This window comes from Marmota marmota, unplaced genomic scaffold (assembly GCF_001458135.2).
Source record: "Marmota marmota marmota unplaced genomic scaffold, marMar, whole genome shotgun sequence".
NCBI lineage: Eukaryota > Metazoa > Chordata > Mammalia > Rodentia > Sciuridae > Marmota > Marmota marmota.
This window is the reverse complement of record NW_026000026.1, coordinates 26,393,729-26,399,708: the sequence shown is the minus strand read 5'-3', so window position 1 is coordinate 26,399,708 and position 5,980 is coordinate 26,393,729. Positions and strand designations below refer to the sequence as shown.

Sequence of the window (5,980 nt, the reverse complement as noted above, 5' to 3'; positions counted from 1 at the left end):
TCTTCTTGGACAAGCCTATCTAATGCTGGGGGGTAGATAGAAGTCACTGCTTCCTGAAACTGAGACGGAGCATTCTCTCCCTACCTGTTTAGTTTCCTGCCATTTAAAAGAGATGAAATTCAAGAAAAACTACAGCTTATATTTTAATACAGACCACACACTAAAATACAAAACTACAAGACTCTTATCTCAGACCTGCCCACAGCACCTTCGATTGGTACTCTGTTTCAAAAGATATGGTGCCCCAAGGATGGACTCCTTCACGGCAAAGGAGGAGATTCCGTGGACAGCAACTGGAAACACAAGAGGCCTCGTTAGGCTAGGCTAGGACTTAAACATGGCCACTTCCACCTACATTCTGCTGGCCAGAGGGACTCACACGGCCAAGCCTAATATCAATGGGCAGGGAAGTAGCAACCACCCGTGCTTAGGGGCCTCAGTAGGCACCACTAAGGCATCTGATTTGCCTCCACATGTGTAATGCTATTTCTTCCTTCCTTCCTTCCTTTACTTTTCCCCCTCTCCCTCCCTCCCCGTCCCCTCACTCTGTTTTTCTCTCTTTTCGTGTTGGGGATTGAACTTAAGCCTCAAGAATGTAAGGCAGTGCTCCTTCACTAAGCCACATCCCCAACCCCGCTTTCAAATTTCTTTTTAACAGATGAGGAAACTGAGGCTCAGAGAGGTCAAATAACTTCTGCAAGTTTGTACTGCTCGTAAGTAACGGCTGGAATCCAACCAAGCTGGAGTCTCCCTATAAACGCCCCGTTCACCAGGCCAAAGGGTTTGGGCCTTCTCTGCAGGCAACACAATGCCAAGAAGGGAACAGGGTAGGAAGTCAACTTTCTTCCAGTGGCCGCCAGCCTGTGGGATGCACTGGGGAGAGGGGAGGAGCTCACTGGGGAGAGGGGAGGAGCCCCGAGGTAGTCGCGAAAGTTCCGTCCAGAAATTGATAAGGAGTGGAGCTGGGTGGTGCCAAAAGAAAAGAAACAAATAAATAAAAGTAAAAAACAAATAGAAAACGACAGAGACAAGGGACAAGGTGAAGGACATTTTAAAAACACTTTTATCTTCATGGAGTGTTAAAATAAAAAGTCATGTTTGCTATAAAAAATTCAAGCAATGCAAATGGATGCGTTGAAAGAAAAAGTTCCCTCCTCTTCCCCCTCTTCAAAGATAAGCTCCATCAACAGTTTGTGGTAAATTCTTCCTGAATCTTATCTAAAACTCTAGAACACAGATACATAGACTCATTTCTTTTCTTCTTTTTTTAATATTTATTTTTTAGTTGGACACATCTTTATTTTTATTCATTTTTATGTGGTGCTGAGGATCAATCCCAGGGCCTTGCATATGCTAGGCAAGAGCTCTACCGCTGAGCCCCAGCCCCAGCCCTCTACTCATTTCTTAATGTGTTTCAACCAACCAAACTACTGTCTTGTTTCTTGCTTTTGGTTATGCCACAGTGTGTCCGAGACATCATTCCATGGCAGGACCTACTGCTGTCCTCATCTCTATTTTTTATTTTTGGTACTGGGGATTGAACTCAGGGGCACTTAACCACTGAGCCACTTCCTCAGCCCTTTTTTGTATTTTATTTAGAGACAGGTCTTGCTGAGTTGCTGAAGGCCTTGCTAAGTCGCTGAGCCTGGCTTTGAACTTGAAATCCTCCTGCCTCAGTCTCCTGAGTCCCTGGGATTACAGTCATGGATCAGGGCACCTGGTTTCTTACTCTTTTTAAAGGCTCTGTCACTTGCTAACTGTATGACTTTGAGAAAGTCATTTAAACTCTCTTAAGACTTGGTATGCTTAATCTTTAAAATGGGGATAAAATGTACTTACTTCAACAGGGCTGTTGTGAGGATTAAATATGTTAATACATTGAAGGTATCTTATACAGTGGCTGACACACATTAACTGCTCAAAAACATTAGCCTGCTGGGGACAGTAATGCATACCTGTAATCCCAGCGGCTCGGGAGGCTGAGGCAGGAGGATCACTAGTTCAAAGCCAGCCTAAGCAAAAAGCAAGGCACTAAGCAACTTAATAAGACCCTGTCTCTAAATAAAATACAAAAGGGGCTGGGGATGTGGTTCAGTGGTTGAGTGCCCCTGAGTTCGATCCTCGATACCAAAAAATATATACATATTTTTTTGTATATATGAGCTCTCCTTGCTGGGAATAGCTCCATGTTTAGCTGTACCATGATTTACATAACCAGTTCCATAACTATGATTACTTAATGTGAGATAATGTTTACAAATATGGCCACAAAAATTCCATCCTTTCTGGTACATGTGACTCTGTGAGATGACTTTGATGTTTTCTTCATCAAGAGATATTATCTATTTCTAGTCTTCTTGAATCTGAGCTGGCCAGTCTCCTGTGACTGGCTTTGATCAATAAAATGCAGTAAAGGTGATGCTGGAGCACTTGTAAGCCTGTGTCTTGAGAGGCCTTGCTGCTTTTCTCCTTTTCCTTTTGGAGTCCATTGTGTAAGGAAGCTCAAGCTGGCTGACTGAAGAAGCCACCTGGAGGAGAGCCAAGGCGCTCCAGCCGCCAGCCCCAGCTGTACTTGTCAACAAGGCCACACAGGACAGGTCAGGTTACTGACCTGCCACCTAACTGCGAATGCAGGAACAACCTCCTCCAGATGTGTAGAACAGAAAAGAGCCTTCCTGGCCAACGTGTCCAAGCTGCAAATGCACACAAACACAATAAATGGTTGTCACTGGAAGCCACTTTGTGGAGTGACCTGTTAAACAGCAACAGAACGCTGATACACTTAGGTTGTTAGTGCAGTGATTGAGACTCTAATGGCCCAGGTTGGAATGCAGGCTCCATCACTGCTATGTGACCATGGGCATGGCCTGTAGCGTTGCTAAACCTGTTTACTCACTGGTACCATAGGATGCTTTGGGTTCCAATCTCATCAAATTGCTGTGAGGATTCAGTGAGATAAAGACTGGGTGTGTGTGTGGTACAGGGCCAGTCCTCCCAACGTCTTCACAACTGCTGCTGCAGTTATTGTTGTTTAAGGAAGACTAACCTGGAGGGTCAGGGAGAGTGAGTGTTAAGGGTAAGTATTCAATCCATGAGGTGGACACTGGGGACTGAGAGCCTCTTGGGACCAGAAACCCATGCTAGAGTAGTCTAGGAAGTGGCAGCAGTTGGGCAGCAACTGTGTTCTGCATGAGTATGAAGGGATGTACACATATGTACAGGTGAGTTCTCTGAATGAGGTCATGGGTTAAGGTCAGAACGAGGAAGAAGAATGGACGCTGTAAGGGAACTTGAGACTACTGGAAAGGCATGAGGGTTAAGCTGAGGGAAGACTTCACTCAGATGAAAGCCCAGCTTCCTGACCATGACCTGAATGCCCTGGCCACCTCTCCTTCATATTCCCTATCCTTCTTACTTACAGTGCTTCAGTCACCATGGCCCCCTTCAAACTTAGCAAGCTCTCTCCTACCTTGGGACTTTTATACTTATTATTCGCTTCCCCAAGAGAGCCCCTGAGCCACTCAAACAAGAGTACTCTATTTCAGATGACTTCTCTGTTTCCTTCACCCTGCGTACAGCTATCTGAAGCTTTTAGTCTATTTCACAGCTACTTACTTTCTTCCTTCCTTGCATTTATTGCTACCTGAAATTATTGTGTTGATTCATCTGTTTACCTGTGCACTATTTCTCACTTTAGCAGGTGAGGAACTGGTATCTGTCTTGCTCATACCACATCTCTAGCACCTAGCTCCTAGCACAGTGTCTGGCAAGCAATCAACGACTGTGAGTTAAACAAACATGAATAAAAGTGGGGAAAAGGAAGCCATACTCCAAGAGTTAAGAGGATAGGCAGTCATTTCCTGGAAGAGGGTTTCACAGAAAACGTGGAATCACCTTGTATAACGTCTTCATTCCACAGGAAGGGAAACTGAGGCTCAGGGAAGAGGGATGGCTGGCTTTCAGGCCCCTAGAGAACAAATTTCTACAGAAACTGAGGCATTTGGGATTAAATGTCACAGACTTGAGTGATGGATGAGGTCCAGAAAAGGTCAAGGCCACCCCTCTGAGGTCATCACTGTAGGTCTGTAAGCCACCACCATTCTCATTCTGTCTCTTTGAGATTAGAGGTGCCAGTCAGCTGAAAATCTGAAAGGCGAGCTGGGGAGGGTAGAGAGGCCCATTCCCGGAACAGGCATTTTATATTCTGAGGTAGCTGGGGATAATGGCTCTTACAGAAATAACCCAGCCTCTTCGCCCTCCTTCCAGCTCTCACACCTCTGCCCTCCCAAAGGTGAGGCTAACACTTGAATTCCTCTCAGCAACACTTACAGCTTTCACAGGGCCTGCAGGGAACAGGGTGATCATCAGAACCATCCCTGTCCACTGGGGGCTCACAATCTGTTGGAGGGAGCAGAGTAGGAACTTCAAGCTGCCAAGTGATGGTGCTTGGGTTTGGGGGAGCTCACGAGAGAGATCCCCAGAGGAAAAGCGCCCTGAAATAGATGAACATACAAAAATTACCCAGTCCATGAGGTAAGAGTAACAGAAGTAACTGCCAGTGGAAAGGGTGGGAAGCAACATAGCCAAGTTCGAGGAACTGTTTGCAGTTTCAGTGAGTGGAAGCATGAGGGATTTGAGAGGGGGGCCGCTGAAGAGGAGAAAAGAAAGGAGTTTGAGCAAATGTGGAGGGTCTTGAATGTCAAGCAAGAGTTCGGTGTAGGTGTACAGAGAGAGCCACCAGAAATTTTTGACCAATGGACCAAGATCAGGTTTGCATAGTAGAAAGTGCCCTGTTTTAGAAAGGTGGCCAGGGCCTGAGAATACGGGTAGGGTGCGGTTGGGGGGCAGATGGAAAGGTAGGACACCCTATGGGATTCTGGATGGGCAGCTCGAGGTAGGATCCCTATTGGAGGAATGAATTGAGCCTGGGTCTCTACAGGGCTACTATACTCTACCGGCCTCCTGCGCCATGCCCATCCTGACACCCAACTTTCGCCCTTCGTTTCAAACTCCAAGTCGGAGCAGAAAAAAAAGCTCTGCTGGAACCCTAATCCTAGACGTGAGGTCCGAGCAGGAGACTTCAGCTCCCAGGATGCTTCGTTCTCCAGCTCTGCAGATCGCGCAGGCTTCTTTTCCAGAAAGGAGGGGCGACTCGTAGGCTGGTGGGACTCGCCGGCTGGGCAAAGTGCACGAAACCTGGGGACCGCCATCTTCACTGGGAACAGACCAATCGCACACGGAGTGGGAAGTTCGTGCTCCTCTCTCTAGTCATTTAGTATGGATACTGAAATAAAATGCGTCTAGTCATTGGAAGCCTCGTTATTATGAGTTACACCGAGAATTCATCCCATTTTGCGCCTCAGTCTGGAACGGCACCCCCAGGAACACAATAGGACAGCCCAGCATGGCCGCACTCAGCCGGATTCCATTGAGGGCGGAGTCGGAAGCGGTCCCGCCCCGCCTCCCAGCAGGAGGGGGCTTCCGCTTCCGGCAGCGGAGGCTGCAGCCTCGCTCTGGTCCCTGCGGCTGGCGGCCGAGCCGTGTGTCTCCTCCTCCGCCGCCGCCATATTGTCTGTGTGAGGAGAGGGGAGAGCGGCCGCTCCCGCTGCCGCTTCCACCACAGGTACCGCGGGAGCCACCAGGCGAGGTCGCCGGGGGTTGGGGGTGGGCCCAGGATGGGGCAGCGGGGCGCGGCCGCCTCCCACGCTTCCAGCTGACTCCCCAGTAGCCCCGTCGCCTTCCCCTGCCCCCCCTCCACACACACACCAGCCGAGGCCCCTGCAGTCTATAGGGGAGGCCCGGGGCCACCCCCAGGGCTGGAAAGCGAGGCTTGGGCTCAGAGGCGGATGTGAAGGTGGGAAATCGTTGTCGGACTCCAGTTTTTTGCAAGAGAGGGGTGCTGGACTGGGCGGAGGCTAGGGGGCAACTTGGAGGTGGGGTCGCGGGGGGGGGGAAGGGAGCTTGAGGGGTGGGGCCACGG

The 5,980-nt window shown here is 49.0% G+C and overlaps 1 protein-coding gene across 2 annotated transcripts in view; it reads left to right on the top strand.

The window, feature by feature from the left end:
* The first annotated feature begins 5,470 nt into the window (after positions 1-5,470).
* Csnk2a1 (casein kinase 2 alpha 1) overlaps positions 5,471-5,980 on the top strand; it is a 54,785-nt gene continuing 54,275 nt past the window's right edge. For both annotated transcript variants that reach the window (XM_048811141.1, XM_015482007.2), the window contains exon 1: positions 5,471-5,623. The gene's annotated coding sequence lies outside the window, so the exon portion shown is untranslated. The remainder of the gene's footprint in view (positions 5,624-5,980) is intronic.